The 17,639-nt window shown below is 34.3% G+C and overlaps 1 long non-coding RNA gene across 1 annotated transcript in view; it reads left to right on the top strand.

Moving 5' to 3' along the window:
* Window positions 1-17,639, top strand: part of LOC106504458 — a 660,129-nt gene that overhangs the window by 453,173 nt on the left and 189,317 nt on the right. Inside the window, exons 7-8 of the long non-coding RNA XR_002345877.1 lie at window positions 787-863; window positions 9,303-9,435. This is a non-coding gene — a long non-coding RNA (uncharacterized LOC106504458). The remainder of the gene's footprint in view (window positions 1-786; window positions 864-9,302; window positions 9,436-17,639) is intronic.

The raw sequence follows: 17,639 nt of genomic DNA, 5'->3' as shown, positions 1-17,639 counted from the left end.
CTTGCTGCAAATACCTTTTATTATGTCCTTTGTATTTCAATGTAACATTTGCCCCCAGATAACTGTGATTTTTATCTTGTTTGCACCTATAAATAAAGTTAGCGATTAAATTTACAATCTTGGAATTCCCATCCTGAAAAGTACTTTTATAGTTGCCACAATGATAAAATTATAAGCAAGGAAGATTTGTCTCTGGTGGGTAAGAGGGTGTGAGTGTATCTATGTAGGCCAATCAATGTGAAAAGGTTCTTGGGGTTGGTTTTCTGTAAGTGTACTTACAAATTATTCAGTCTTTCAGACCCACATTCAGTTTTGCATTCAGATGCAGGCCTGGGTTGAGAATGGGAGGAAAATAAAGCTCTGAAGTGGGATACCTAATCATATGAAAGTTTGCAATTTTGTTAGGAATAATAGAGAAGCAATATTGAGAGAGCTGTGGGGTTAATGAACACGGATGTGGCTTTCATGTGCAAATTTCTTTTGATTAGATGAAACAACAATTCCCAGAGTTGGGACTGGTGTCCACACACCCAGGCCTGCATCTGCATGTAAATGGCTTCATTAGAGGCCAGATCTGTGGGCACTGATGAACTGTACAAGGCACTCAAAGAGTCTCCGCTTCATGGGCTGCTTTCTTGCTGTGTCTGTTTCCTGTTCAGAAAATAAGTGGTATATTTCTCATTTCTGCCAAGCTGATAAAAAAAAGGGGGGGGGGGAACCGCTTGAGAACACAAAGGGGTGAGGGTAGCTATTAACATGTTTGTCCTCTTTTTCTTATTCTTACAGACTGCAGATTGGAAACATATCCTTTTATATTTCCAAGTAAAATTAAACTTCCTCAAATATACCTGTCAATTATCAAGGTTAGTATTTTTGTAGTTTGTCATTTTATTCAGTGATTACAGGAGAATAGCTCTTTTGTTAGACAAGGGTATCTCTGAATATATAAAGAGCCTGCTTATCTTCTCATTCTACCTGGTCTGAATTAGACTTATAAAACTCCCTGTGTTTTTACTGTATCATTCAAGATTCATTGCTAAGGAGAAGTCTCTTTTGTGAGAGAGAAGGATGCAAGATGTTCTCAATATTTGATTAATGAAATCCTGAAGCATCATTAGTTTGGAATATTTCTAGGGAATTTTCATCAATAATCAGTTAATTTATTAATTGAACTAATTTGTCCTCATTTATAATCCATTTATTTTAGATAGAGTTCATAAGTACCTGGTTTTGGGCAATGCTAAGTTTGTGGGCTCTGAAGTATTAAGGACTGATATTATATAATAGAAAGTGTTGCCATGTCATTTCTATTAAAAATTTTAGAGGATCAATTTTAATAACTTTATTGATGTTTAATTTGCAACTGTAAAATGAACATAGTTTAAGTGCATTGAAGAATTTTGCTAAATCTGTACACAGTTATCAAAATATAGAATATCCTATAACCCCAACAGATTTCCTTGTCCCCTTTCCTACTCAGCTTTCCCCCACCCCCCAGGCTTTGATGACCATTGATCTTCTTTTGATCTATATATTAGGTTTGTCTTTCCTGCAGTTTTAAATAAATGATATAACATGTATTTTGCATCTGACTTTTTTCCTCAGCATAATGTTTTAAATATTCATTCACATCACTGCATGTGTTTGTGTTTTTTATTGCTGAGTTATAGTCTCATGGATAAACCACAATTTATTTATTACTTTACCTGTTAATGTTCTTTGGAGCTGTTTCCAATTTCTACCTGCAATGAATACAGCTGCCATAAACATTTGTGTACAGATCTTTGATTGGACTTTTATTTCTTTAGAACAAATACCTGAAAGTGTAACTGCTGGTTCATATGGTAAGGTTATGCTAAAATTTATTAGAAACTTCTGAACTGTTTGCTTATGCAGCTGTACCATTTTTCACTCTCACTAATAATGTGAGTTCTATTGTTCCCTATCCCAACCAATATTTGATATTGACAGTCCTTTTAATTTTAGCTCTTCTAATGGTTGTGAAGTGGTATTTCAATGTCATTTAACTTTGCATATTCCTGGGGACTAATGATGTTGAATATCTTTTCCTGTGTACATTGGCCATTAGAATATTTTCTTTCATGGAGTTTTGTTTCTATTTTGAATATTTTGGCCTACTTTAAATGTTTTTGTTTTCTTCTTATTGACATGACTTCATTAAAAAATTCTAGATACATGATAATTTTTAGAAATGCATGAAACTGACAGCACTAACGGCCTGAACCTAGCCCGAACACTGATTGGGTCTTGAACCCAGGTGCCGGGACTCGAACCCAGCCTAACCCCAGATTGGAACTTGAACCCATGATTTTAAATTAGAATCACTCACCGTGTGTCTGGATTCACTGAGGTTTGGGTTCTTCATGTCTCCACGCAGAAGGAATTCAGTGAAAGACAAAGTGATAGGCAAGAAATAGATTTATTAAGATAGGATGCTAGTGAGAGATGCAAGCAGACAGGCACAGAATCTCTGTCCTGAGGATCCATCTGGTGGGCTGCAGTTTTATCCTCCAAGGGGAGTGGGGGTTGAAAAAGCCCTCCTCTTCCTTTCTGGGAGCAGCAGCTCCTCCTTGGTATCCAGTAAGGTGTGTATTCAGATCAGCAGAAGGGCGGTCCTCAAACTCTTACCCTTGGTTCTGAATCTGAATGCAGGCCTCATCCCATCCCCCACCCAACGACCTGAGGCAATTCTCACACTTCCTTTAGTCAAGCAAGCCTGTCTTGTTCTGATGGCTTTTTTGGGCAATTTATTAACTTACAGGGATCTCCCAATGTCCTGTAAGTTTCCCTCGTTACCTGTGGTCTTTTATCGGGACTTCTAAAACTACCTGTGCCTACTCCATCCCTATCATGCATATCGTAAATATTTTTCCTAGTTAGTTTTATGCCTTTTAATTTTTGTGATCATGTCTTTCAAAGATAATTTTGTTTAATTTTACAGAGCTAAATTTAGTCTTTATGTTATTCCTTTTTGTGAACTCTCGAATAAATATTTTTTTCCCCAAAATCACGAAGATTTTTCTTCTATAAATTTTCAAGTTTTAACTTTTATGTTTACGTCTAGATCCTCTTCATTTTTGTGTGTAAAGTACGATTTAAGTTTATTTTTCCTACACTGATTCCGTTATTCTATCATTATTTTTTTTGAAAAATGTTATCTTTTCACCACTTAATTGCCTTAGCAACAACAAAAATCAGGCAGGTACTATTTTTTGGCTTATTTATGGAGTCTTTTTTTTTTTCTGTTCCATTGATTTATATCGCTATCTTTAAGCCAGTATCTCATTGTCTTGATATTGGAGCTTTTAGAGTGTCTTGACATCAAGCAATATACTTCTTTCACATTTGTTCTTAATTAAAATTTTAAAATTACTCTTGATTCTTTAAATTTTCTTATAAGTTTTAGAATAAGCTTATTCATTTCTACCAAAAACCTGCTCAAATTTTTATTGTAATTACGTAGAATCTAGAATTCACTTTTAGTATAATTGATATTTTGACCATATTCAATATTCTGATTTGTCAATATAGTGTATCTCTCCACTTATTTAGATCTTAATTTTTCTCAGCAATCTTTTGTTGTCTTCAGTGTGTAGGTCTTACAAAAACTTTGCTAATTTACCCATGATACTTTATGGTTTTGGATGCCATTGTAGATGTTACTGTTTTGATTTTTATTTCTAATTTTTTCTAGGATATAGAGATATAATCACTTTTGTGTGGTAACCTAGTATTCTGAAAACTAAATTCATTTATTAGCTCTTCTTTTATTATGTATTTTATTCTATTGTATTTTCCTATGCCAGATGCTGTGCTAAGCAGGGAAGAAACATTACTTTATTCCATACTTAACAATTCTTGAGATAGGTTCAATTATTATTTTTAACAGCTTTATTGAGGTATAATTGCTATACAAAGAACTGCACATATTTAATGCATAGAACTTGATGAGTTTGGATATATGCAAACCCTTGTGATACCATTTGCACAATCAGGATAGAAATACCTAACTTCTTTCCAAATTTCCTTATATCTCAATTTTGGGGGAGGAGAGCTATACTTTCAACAAATTCTGAAGTGCACAATATTGTATTTTTAATTCTAAGTGCTACTGTGTGGTAGCACAGGTCTCTAGAACTGATTTACCTGGGGTAACTGAAAAATTTTACCCAATGAGTAATACCTCCCCATTTCTCTCATCTCCCTAGCCCCTGACACCACTGTTGTTTTCTCTGCTTCTATGACTTTGTTTTAGATACTTCATATAAATAGACTCATGTGGTATTTATTCTGTTATGGTTTATTTCACTTAGCACAGAAGTGTTAGTGAGGTGAGGTAGAAATTAGAAACTTTGGTAGTCCTCACAGCAGGTTAAGGATCTGGTGTTGCCACATATGTAGTGTAGGTCACAGCTATGGTTCAGATTCAATCCCTGGCCCAGGAACTTCCATATGCCATACGTGTGGCTGAAAAAGAAAAAAAAAAACAGAAATTGGAATAATTGTATTGCACACTGTTAGTGGGAATGTGAAATGGTGCAGCAACTGTGGAAAACAGTATGGATGTTCTTCAAAAAATTAAAAATAATACTATATATATTTCAGAAATCCTACTCTGGGTATATATCCAAAATAACTGAAATCAGGATCTTGAAGAATTTTCTGTGCTCTCATGTTCATTGTAGCACTATTTACAATAACAAAGACATGGAAATAACCCAAGTGTCTGAAAACAGGTTAAGTGGGTAAAGAAAATGTGGTATATACATAGAATGAATTAATCTGTATTAAAAAGGGAGGACAGTTCTGCTGTTTATAACTTTATTTAGTAGTTCTTGGCTGATATTTTACTCTTAAACTTACATTTTGAAATAAACTTCATGATGTAATACCCTTTTTACATATTGCTGGTTTTCATTTGCTTATATTTTTGTGAAGGCTTTTTGTATTTTTAACTGTGAAGGCATTGATGGGAAGTTTTATTTTCTTATAGTATCTTTGTTTGATTTTAGTATCATGCTTTCCTTATGGAATTTACTGAGTCTTTCTTTCTCCTCAATTATCTGATAGAGTTTATGGAAAATTAATTCTTTCTGAAATATGTGATGAATTTGATTTGTATAGACAACTTGGCCTTGCCTTTCCTTTGTGGGAAAGTTTTTAACTCAAATTCAGTGTTTTTGGTAGATATTGGAATACTCAGATTTTTATTATTTCTAAATCATTTTGTAATATGTCTCTTAAGAAATTATTTCATCTGAGTTTTCAAATTTATTGACACAATTTTCATATCATTTTAACGTCTGTCTTTTTTTTTTTTTTTTTTTTTGTCTTTTTGTCTTTTCCAGGGCTACACCCATGGCATATGGAGGTTCCCAGGCTAGAGGTCTATTCAGAGCTATAGCGGCTGGCCTACACCAGAGCCACAGCAACGCAGGATCCGAGCCATGTCTGCAACCTATACCACAGCTCACTGCAACGCTGGATCCTTAACCCACTGAGTGAGGCCAGGGATCAAACTTGCAACCTCCTGGTTCCTAGTCAGATTCGTTAACCACTGAGCCATGATGGGAACTCCACATTTTAATATCTGTAAAATGTATAAAATCCTGTCTTTCCTTTCCAGTACTATTTTTGTTTTCTCTCATTCTCTTTTTTTGGATAATTCTACTGTAAGATTTACCAATGTTTGTTTACCAACATATTGATACTTTCAAGGTTTTGTTGGTTTTCTCATTCTTTGTCAATTTTCTGTTATATTTGTTTATTCTTATAGCATCAGTATTTTCTACCTTTTGCTATTATGTGTTTGATTTGCTCTTTGCTTTTAGTTTATTTAAAAACTTAGGTCATTGACTGAGAGACTTTTTTTTTTCTAAGAATTTAAAATTAAGAGGACAGTTTTCCTATACTGCTTTAGCATCATCCCACACATTTTAATATACTCTTTTCATTTTCATTCAGTACAAAATATTTCTAATTTTCTTTGCAATTTCTTTTTTGAACCATACGTTATTTAGACTTGTGTTTTAAGATATCCAGATACCAGGGATTTTCTATATATTTTTCAGTCACTGACTTCTGTTTAAATTTCAATTTGGTCAGGAAGTATGTTCTTATGATGTCAATCTTTTTAAATTTTTTGGATTTGTTTTATGGTTTCGTAGTTCTTGGTACTAATGTGTATTCTGGCGATGTAAAGTGGAGTATTCTACAATGTAAATTAGATCAAGTTGTAGACAGTGTTGTTCAGGCCTTCTATATGGTTCCTTATCTTCAATCAAGAATGTTCTGGTCTCCAACTGCAACATGGATGATTATTGCTCCTTTTAGTTCTGTTATATTTTGCTTCAAGTATTTTGAAGATTTGTTACTGGGTACATACACACTTAGAACTTTTCATTTTCTTAATGAATTGACCCTTCAATCATTATGAGTTATCCTTTTTTATCCCTCATAATATCCCTTGTTTTGAATTCTACTTTGCCTACTACTTATGGAACCCCCTCCGGCCTTCTTATGATTAATGTTTGTGAGGTCTATCTCTTTTCCAGATTTTACTTTTAAACTATTTATTTCTTTGTGTAAAAAATGGCTTTATCATAGAGAGGAAATAGGTCTTGCTTTTTTATCCAGTGTGTCAATCTTCCCACTTTAATTGGGGTTTAGATCATTTATATTTAATGTATGTATACAGTTTATTAGGTTCATATCTATACTAAGCTCTGTGTTAATAAATTTTTCTGTTCTTTTATTTTTTTTCCTGTCTTGCTTTGCATTAATTGAGGAGTATTTGGTTTTCCTATTCTAACTCACTGATTTATTTGCTACATCTCTTTTTAAATTTTTTTAGGAGTTCTCTACATTTTACGATATGCATTTTAACTTAAAGTCTACTTTCAAATGCTATTATTCTACATGTAAGACCAGTTTTCTTTTATAATTTAAGCAAGTGAGCTGACATTCACATAAGAAAAGTATAATGTAAGATGACTTTCAGGTTCTGTGTGATAGGCCTAGAGTATGGGATTTGAAATTCATATCTCAACGTATTGCTGCTTGCCTATTTTTCATAAGAAACATATTATTGCTATCCTGAAGATGTATCTTTTTGTTCTCCAAAGTACTGGGATAAGAAAGCAAGGCTGGATTGACATAGACTTTTCAAGGAACATAAGACAATTAGTCAATAGAGTTGGGAACATGGAATTTATGGGGGTGTTTTGTTTTGTTTTGTTTTGTTTTTAATCTGTGCATCCACAGAGCACAGCACAGTGTCAGGTCTGGTTCATCTAGAGTCCTGAAAATATATACAGTCAAGAACTCTAGTATATCATTAAATTATCCAGAGCACCTTTGCTACATCCTTTTGAACAGGGTCATCAGATTTATTACAATTTCATGTATCTGAAAATATTTTTTTTTTTTGTCTTTTTGCCATTTCTTGAGCTCCCGCAGCATTTGGAGGTCCCCAAGCTAAGGGTCGAATCGGAGCTGTAGCCACCGGCCTACACCAGAGCCACAGCAACACAGGATCTGAGCCGCATCTGCGACCCACACCTCAGCTCACGGCAATGCTGGATCCTTAACCCACTATGCAAGTCCAGGGATCAAACCCTCAACCTCATGGTTCCTAGTCGGATTCGCTAACCACTGAGCCATGACGGGAACTCCTGAAAATATTTTTTATGATGAGGAAAGTTAAACTTGTTAGGTAAGGTGTTTTAAAAATCTCTTCATAAAAAGCTATCAAATATACTCCTTGGGATTTAGATTATTTATTCTTTTTTTTTTTTTTTTTTTGGCTTTTTAGGGCTGCACCCACTACTTATGGTGGTTCCCAGGATAGGGGTGGAATCAGAACTGTTAGCCATTGGCCTATGCCACAGCCACAGCAATGCAGGATCCAAACTGCATTTGTGACCTACACGCAGCTCACAGCAATGCCGCAATGCTGGATCCTTAACCCACTGAGTGAAGCCAGGGATCAAACCTGCATCCTCATGGATACTAGTTGTGTTCATTAACCACTGATCCACGATGGGAACTCCCAGATTATTTATTCTTGTATGACACAGGAAGGCATCATGGGCCTGAGTGATTTTTGGAAGACATAATAAGTCAGAGTGGTCTCTATCTCTTTTCCTTTTGATTTTTTCTGAAACCCTGAGAAAGCATGGCTAATGAGGAGGCATGGAGTATTAGGAAAACGTTTGGAGGTAGAGAAATCTCAAAGGCAAGAAGATGAATTAGAATATTACTAAGAAATAATAATATTTGTGTCTATATTGTCTATGTATTTTCATATCCAGGATGTTACTTTTCTTTTAAAATTAGATGCTATTTTTTCCTTTTAATTACTTTACTTTTTTTATACTTGCATAAATGGGAAACCAATATCACCTGAAATAAATACAAAGTAATAAAAAAATAAATTCAGTAATTAATGTTTTTGAGCTTATAATATGTGACAGAAAATAAGTTTTGTTTCTTTTGTTTGTATAGATGCTATTTTTGATACAGTTTAGTGAAAGTTACCGTGTTCTATTTTTGATTGCTGTTTGTTAAATTTAATGCTAAACTTTTTACTCTTTTGAGAAGTGAGGAAAAAACTTATTTCCAAGACTTGTTTTTGTTAACATCCACAAATTATGAATTAAGATATTGTTTCCAAGAGTTATGATCATCAGTTATGTCTACTATTAGAAGTAAGGTGACATAAATTTATTGCATATCTAAAATAATCCTTTTTATATTCAGTTATTCTTTGTTACAGAAGTCAAAACATTTGTTTTTCTCTGAAATTCTTTCAAGATAATATGTCCTTATCAATTTTTTTTAATTAAATACATGTGCTTTAATAAATGCCATTATTTTTGTTTGTTTTAAAATGGAATTGTAATAAGAAGTTCTTTTACGGGAGTTCCTGTAATGGCTCAGTGGTTAATGAATCTGACTAGGAACTATGAGGTTGCAGGTTCAATCCCTGGCCTCGCTCAGTGGGTTAAGGATCCGGCATTGCCGTGAGCTGTGGTGTAGGTTGCAGATGTGGCTCGGATCCTGTGTTGCTATGGCTGTGGTGTAGGCTGGCAGCTGTAGCTCTGATTAGACCCTTAGCCTGGGAACCTCCATATGCTGCAGGGGCATCCCTAGAAAAAGGCAAAAAGACCAAAAAAAAAAAAAAAAGTTCTTTTTTTAACATACTAAGAAATAAATTTGACTCTTAGAAATATTTCTTTTCAAGTTATCATTGATGGCTGTATTCAATACCAATTTTTCAGAGTTTTCTTTGCTTCAGAGGAGCTCTTTTGAGGAGAGAGATCAAGTCACGTGGAAATTTTCTTCCCTCTCTATAACTGTAAGCTGCCAGTAACCCTTCAGAGCTCTGGGTCTCAGTGAATCATCAATTGAGAGGTAGGTAAGCTTACTTCTGGAACATCATTAAGGTACATTAATTTCATTTGAAATATTTATCAGAAATTTAAATCTCTTATATTCTTTAATTTTCATATCCTGTAATTTGTAAATCATTCAATTTATTGAAAGTCTATAATGAACAGGTGATAAGAGCATGGTTTATACCCACTTGAGGTTTAATCTAAATAGGGGAGCTGCCATAGACTGAACATTTGTGTGCCTCTCAGATTCATAGGTTGAAATCTTAATCCCCATTATGATGATATTTGAAAGTCGAAACTTTGGGATGCAATTAGGTCGTGAGGATGGAGTCCTCACAATGGGAGTAGTTCCCTTATAAGAAGAGACACAAAAGAGCTCCTTCTCTCTCTTTCTCTTTTATGTGTGAGGATACAACGAGAAAGTGGTCATCCACAAGCCGGGAAGTGGGTTCTCACCAGACACCAAATCTTCTAGTGCCTTGATCTTAGACTTTCCAGCCTCCAGAACTGTGAGAAATAAATTTTTTGTTTGTTTGTTTTTTTGTTTTGTTTTTTTGCCTTTTCTTGAGCTGCTCCCATGGCGAGGGGTCTAATTGGAGCTGTAGCCACTGGCCTATACCAGAGCAACAGCAACACAGGATCTGAGCCGCATCTGCGACCCACACCTCAGCTCACAGCAATGCCGGATCCTTAACCCACTGAGCAAGGCCAGGGATCGAACCCACAACCTCATGGTTCCTAGTCGGATTCATTAACCATTGCACCACGACGGGAACTCCCCGAGAAATAAATGTTTTTTAAACCACCCAATCTTTCGAATTTATTATGGTAGCCCCAAATGACTAAGACAGGATCTAAGACATAAACATGGAGAATTCAGTGTTTTTTTGGTGGAGGTATGGAAGCAGAAGAAAGTACCTTTGGATGGTAGATAGAGCAGAATCCTAATGACAGCAGAGTTTTGATTGACACTTTGGCTGAAAGGATAGTACACGAATTATGGCATTATGAATACAAGCATGCTGGCAGAAATACAGCTCATATTGTAGCAATGGTTTTTGTTTATTTAGGTGATGTTATGTGTCTGAAGCAGAGAAATAGGGGTTAAAGCTGAAAAGCTATACTCACACAATATTGATTTCAGAAGGTGACTACAAGATTATGTAGTCTAACCTAATTTTTAAAATGAGGAAAATGAGGGACACATTTGTTTGGTGTCCAGTATGTAGTTCATATTTTTTTGAATTCCATTTTGTCTCTTTAGAGAGGGCTATTTAGGGGTCATACTCCAGAGAGCCCTAATCACTTTGCCGTGTGTTCACATTTGATTTGGTAAAAAATGATAATCACTAAAGATTTTTGAGGATAAAGTAGCATGATCAGAGTCATACTAAGGAAAATTCCTCTGAGAACTCTTTGGAAGATGGATTTGAGTGCAGAGAGCCTGAGGATGGGAAGTAAGTTAAGAGTTGATTTAACAGGCTAGAAGAGTAAAAAGGATCCATACTATAATGATAACAGTAATAAGAAAGAGGATATGGGGATATATATTTATATAGATGCATTATTTGCTTAGTGCTACCAGTTGAATGTTTGCATCCTGTTAAAATTAATATATTGGAACTCTAATCCCTAATGTGATGGTATTTGGAGGTGGGGCCTTTGGGAGATAATTAGGTCACCAAGGTGGAGGCCTCATGAATGTCATTAGTGACCTTATATGAATGAACAGAACATGAGCGAGACTAACCCACTGACCTAATAAGAATCATGCACATATAACACAGGCAAACACAAAATCACTCTGAAAAGCTTTATTTCTATTATGGGGAAAGTATCTCTCAAAGAGCCAGAACAGCTAGACAAACTAGAAACTGTGCCATGGAAACGATTCCTCTGGAGCCATCACCCAAGAGAACCAGTTATGTAGTGGAGATATATCATACAACATGTCAGGCACTCAGAGGATGAAAGATTCTCTCTCTGTCTCTCTCTCTCTCTCTCCCAGAGCGTATTGCTCATAACAAAAAGAATTAATGAAAAAGAACCTAGGATGTATTCAAATGTGCTGAATTATTATTTTAAAAATTGGAGCTAAAAAGACCCACAGCCTAACTTCATGTTTCATATAATGGAAAGCCAAACAGATTCATGTATTTTATGTAAAATGACTGAATTTGACAAATTGGTCTATAGAGTGAAAAAAACTTGTTCTAGAACCTGTGAATCCTGATTGTCTGCCCAATTTTCTCTCCTTTGTTTTAAGAATTTTGACTAGAAACACACCAAAGGCAAAATTGTAAAGAAAAATTACATGAAATTTTAAAAACACATGAAAGTTCTAGGATAGTGTTAAGAAATTATATTAGCTACTTATGCACTAATTTCTCAAGCTACACTGAGAAACATATAACATCTTTTCTATGGTTCAACTATTCTCATTTACTCATTCTAATAGCCTCTAGTTATTTTTGCCAGCTTCCTATTCTGCTTTAAAGGCAGAAGATAAGTATCTCTATAGTCAAAGCAGCTGTGTGTTCTCCTCAAACTTCCTATCTGGGTGCCACAACTTAACAAGGCTGGCTTTGCAGTAAGGCTTTTCTCTTCTTAGTTGTATAGCCTTAGGCCAGTTACTCCCTGACTTATTTTATTCAATTATAAAACTGACATGGTAATAGTAAGATCAGATTATAAGGTCGCATTAAGACTAAAATGATTAATACATGTAAAGTACTTAGAGGAATACCTGGCATATAATGTGTTCATTTTTTTCCTCAAAGTTAGCAAATGTTATGACTTGAACAAAGCATGGCTATCCCTTCATAGTGAACTATAAGCTATTTATTTATAGCTTTGTGCATTATGCAGTTTCTTTGTGAAACCCTTTTACCAATTTGATGCCCACCCTTTCATCATTTTTTCTGCTCATATCCAAGACCATCTGATAGAAAACAGGTGCAAACAACAGAGAATAAAACCATATTTGCTATAATTGTTATGTCCCTTTTTAAGGTTTTATAAATGACTGGTTGTGGAAGCAGGTAAATTGAAAATATTCCAAAAGCATGTTGAATATTGGTATAAATCAGTCAATTTAATTAGGACACACCTTCTTATTTTCTTTTTTCCTGGACTTTAAAGCCCAGATAATTGAGATCTGGGTAAATATTCACTATTCCAAATTATAATAAATGTTGGATGTTTGATGTATTTGTAAAAAGAACTATAAAGCTAGACCTGTTCTGTGATTCATAATCCAAACTATGTGCTAAATCAGGACCGATGCTTCTTGCATGACTTCCCAAGAATTTGTTTATATAATAGCTACTTAATATGGATGTGCCAGATATAATGATGAATGAATGATACCTCCATTGAAGAAAGCTGCAGTAGTTTCCATTTACTATATACAGTGGTATATATCTATCTAAGCCTGCATATGATTTAAATATAATTCATTATTACTGAGGCAAAACCTAATACACCAGATAAGATAGCTTAATGGTGGATTGATTGTATAACAAAAGCAAACTAGTAAGGTTTTTTTTTGGTTTATTTTTTCTTTTCTTTCTTTCTTTCTTTTTTTTTTTTTACATTCTTATGTTCTTTGGGAAGAACTGTGAGAGAATAATTAAGACGCAGACATGAATTCTCTAGTGGTATCTTGACCATAGCTAAGAAACAACTTACAGCAAGATGTAATTGAAAACGATGAAAAAAAAAAAAGTCAAACATAAAACTTAGGAAAGTAAAATTTCTAGACCCTGGAATAGGACTATGGAGGCATAAGGGCAGAACCAGGTAGATTATGCTCTTTGAGTTTCAAAAACCCTTGTTTTGGTGGGGTTAATTATTCAGTAGAGAAAAAATAATGGTTTATGAGAAAATCAAACTGTACAGATAAAAGCTACTTCTTTGTTGAAGGAAATTTTACCAACAGTTGCATCTTTTGGAGGTAGATTTGAGTAGAACCAAAAGTTTCTATGTATTTTGGCCTTGGGCAGCTGAGTAGAAATTTAGCTGTTAGTAATCCACATTCACATGGGCACACACACACACCCCATCCCTATCTCAAAAACAAACACAAAAACAAACTTGTGTAAAAAGTTCCTGTGTTTTTCTTTTGTCTTTCTTGGCTCATCTTCCTTTCTTCTACCCTCCCTCTCTTCCTCTCTCCCTTCTCTCCCTTCCTTTCCCTTTCTTCATTTCATTTTCATATTCAAGTTAGAAACAACTCTTTCTACAGTGCAAAACCTTCACTGCTGTAATCATTCCACATCCATCAGCTCAGTTCATTCGTTTCAGACCATCTGCTGCCCTCTTGTGGCCATATAATCCACCGACCTATGCCCCAGCTCTAAACACTTAACGGTTTCTGTCGTTAAAGAAGCTGTTTTGTCAGTCAGAAGGGACTGACATTTCAAACTGTAACTTCCTTTTTTTCTGTCCTATATTATACCATTGTCTTCTAATGCAATTTGTAGGTAGAATTTGTAAGAATTATGTGTAAGTGGTCATTTTTTTAAAAAAACAAAGCATCATATGAAGTGATTATGTCTTCTGAGGAAGTTTGCAAGTAATGCTGTTCATTTTCTCATGTTGTGTCTTGGATAAACGATTTTATGTTAGCAGATAATGTATAAATATATAAATAACCATCACTTTACCATATAGTAAAATATATAAAGTAAAAATATTTCAAAAAACCATTGGTTAAATTATTGATCAAAGTGATTCAATTAAACCATATCTTCATATAATGTTTCAAGTAGAATTATTAATTTTAATAGGTTTCGAAAGTTTGGTTTTCTAAGAGATTCTAAATTTCAGTACCTCATAATACATGAAACAATACACTCATCTTTGAAGTCATTACACTTCATTTTAAGTCTTCTCTTTCATATCAAGATTCCAGTGTTCTTTTTGGGTCAAAAGAATAAAGCCAAAGCTAAAGCAGGGATAAAGAATCGTTTTATTAAATTTGACATGCATGTCCCTGATATTCCTCATCACATTGTCTTTTATTTTCAGCTTCTTATTATCATTTTAAATTAGGAGCAGAGATATTTAACTTACTCAATATAATGCTTTAATGAAAACTAAAGAGCTAATTCAGAGTAGCACCATATACTCAGCTGCTCTGAATGCTTAGCAAACCTAACAATTCCATTTAAGAGGAACTTTTTATTTCTTTATTTGGGCTGTTATTTAAAGACGATATCATATAGTTCAAATGTTACTATTAAAATTATTCCTAATTAAAATATTCAAGAAGGTGGGGAGAAAGGAAACAAAGATTGAATATTAAAACATGGTACTACTACACTGTTGGCATTTGAGACACTGTCACTCATAAACACCCAAGAGTCAGGTCTACTCTGTATTTAGAGCCTAGCAAACAAGGACTCTGGGTCTTCTTTGAAAACAATATGTGATTTCTTTAAAAATAAAAAATCAAAGTCCTGTGGGAAAAATCAGAATCATTGTGGTTTAGTAGTGGTCATGGTTTGACCATGCGTTGGGTGCATTCTCTTTATAAAATGTAGGGTCTCTAAAGATCTTGGAGTAGCTCTTAGCATCATCGTACCATATGATTAAACTGAGTGGAAGCAGAGAAAGCAGAATAGTGACTGAATGAGCAAAATATGGGATATTTCACATATTTCTAAACTAATGACTGTGATGTTTACTTAAGAACGAATCATTGGTTGAGATGGAAATCCTGTGAAATTAGATTGTTATGATCATTATACAACTACAGATGTGATAAATTCATTTGAGTAATAAAAAAATGATACAGAAAAAAAGAATGAATCATTGGTTATTGATCACTGCATACAACATTTTACCAAAGATACATTCCCTTTCTTTGTAAATTTCACTATCCTCATCTCTGGAATGGGAAAGATAACTGTGATAGTATATAACATGAATGATTTTATACATATATATACATTATATATATGCTAACATTTATGTATAACAGACTTTTTTGTATTAATATAAATATATATGTGTGTGTGTGTATATATACACACACACACACAATAAAGGTTTTTCTCCTTTAGAACTGAGTGAAATGGGAAGACATCTTTCATCTGGATTAAATTTGACTATTCAGTTACCATTTTAAGCTCTCCTATGACCTCTCTTCTTTACCATCAGAGCATAATTTAACCCAGAAGATAGAGCCAAAGTTATTGTCTTAGGCTGTTTTAGAGAAAAGAGTAACTTTCCCAATTAAATACTTTAAACATAGAGCATGCCTCTTTATTATATAAACACATTAAGTCTAACCTTATGTAGCATTAACTAAAAATGTTTCCATCTGAAAGATGGTTAGACTGTGCATAGTATATAAAATCTGCTCCAATTGTTTAAACAGAGTAAACATGAGATATCTATTTCTCTCTAGAAGATCATATTAGCTTATTACTTTAGTATTCAATGCCACTAACTAAAACGAAATCCATCTCCAGCCTAAAAGAAAATATTTTCTTTGCAAAGTATTTGCCTTGAAGAAATAAACAAAAGGACACTAAGCAGGAAAAATTCTAGCCCACAAACTCCAGTCTCCCCTCAAAAGGCACCCCCAGTTCAAATATGCATGTGATATCAAATAGCTAAGGTAGACCTGTTCTGTGATTCATAGCTCAAACTCTGCACTGAATCAGTATGGATGTTTCTTGAGTGACTTCCTAAGGATTTGTATTTTTAAAATGAGCTATAGCTATTTTTCCTCTACTACAGAGAAAAGATGTTATTTCTTATTGCCTATCTTCATGGTTTCCTGGGACAAAAAACAAGGAATTAAAAACAATTACATGTGAAAACAGCTATAATTTTAAAAAATTAAAAATAAATAAAAAGTTTGAGAACCAAAATAAAATAAAACAAAACAATCATGTGTGTAAAGTAGCATGTTATATGACTTGTCATAAAGGCTAAGCAAGAAATGTAATCATTGCAAGTTGGAATGTAAAATTAGAACTTTCTAACCCATTGTGTTGCACAGTTTTCAGATTTATAAAATAATAAGGATACTTGGCTTTTATTATGAATTTGGTATGATTTTTTGGAAATAAAAAGTTCAAATCATATAAAATTCTTCACAGAGTTCCCATTGTGGTTCAGCAGTTATGAACCCTACTAGTATCCATGAGGATGTGGGTTCAATCCCTGGCCTTGCTCAGTAGGTTGAGGATCCCACATTTCTATGGCTGTGCCTTAGGCTGGCTGCTACAGCTCAGATTCAACTCCTAGCCTAGGAATTTCCATATGCTGTAGGTGTAAAAAGCAAAAAAAAAAAAAAATTTTCAAATGCAAATATTTCAAAATTGTCACGTAGTTTATGGGGTAAATTAGACAGTCTCTAAAAGCCAAGCTTTTTCAAAAAACCCTTAATTTGGATTAATTAGAAATATATGCCATTAAAATATTGTTCGTTATTCAATATGCATTGGAGATTAGTTATTAGGTTTTGATTAAGCATATATTTATTAAACAATGTTATTTTTTTATGTTCAACCAGTGCTATTTTCTATGAATGAACCATAATTTGTTATCAGAAGGATCTAGCTGTAACTGTATTAGGTTAAGAAAACAAACAAGATCGCCTCCCTGTGTGCTCCCCCCTTCCTTTTCTTTCTTTCTCCTACTCTCCCTTTCCTTCTCTCATTTCATCTCTCTCCTTTTCCTTTCCTTTCTCTGTCCCATGAAATGCCCATGTGCATGGGCATGATGGATGCTTCATCCTGTGAATAAACTGGCAGTGTTGATCTACAGCTGTATGCAGACCACATCTTTCTTCTAAAGCTGCAAGGCACACATTTAAACTCAAATCTCAGAGATTGCAGCACCTAGATTGCAGTACAAATTGGTATGACCAACCAGACCCAGCAACCATCGATCTTCATTCTTCCTGCCACCCTGTAAACTGAAACCTTTTGTAGCAAGAGGTAACTAAAATTCTGAAGTCGACTTGCAATAAAGGGAAGCAACAACTTTAAGATTGGACTGAAATATCTGACAGCTCTCTGAAACAAAACAAAAACAAAATGTACCCAGGTTTCAGTTACGCTCTATTTGGTTTCTTTTCTTGTTAAATAAGCACTGGCATATAACTCATTAGACACCTTGTGGGCAGCCCCACAAAGATGTGGGCAGTTCAATTTAGAATAAGTGGGAGGTGTGTAATTCAGCGTTTATGCTTCTAGATAA

The sequence above is a fragment of the Sus scrofa genome, chromosome 7 (assembly GCF_000003025.6).
Source record: "Sus scrofa isolate TJ Tabasco breed Duroc chromosome 7, Sscrofa11.1, whole genome shotgun sequence".
Taxonomy (NCBI): Eukaryota; Metazoa; Chordata; class Mammalia; order Artiodactyla; family Suidae; genus Sus; species Sus scrofa.
Note: the sequence above shows the minus strand (reverse complement) of the source record. Positions and strands in the feature narration are given on the sequence as shown.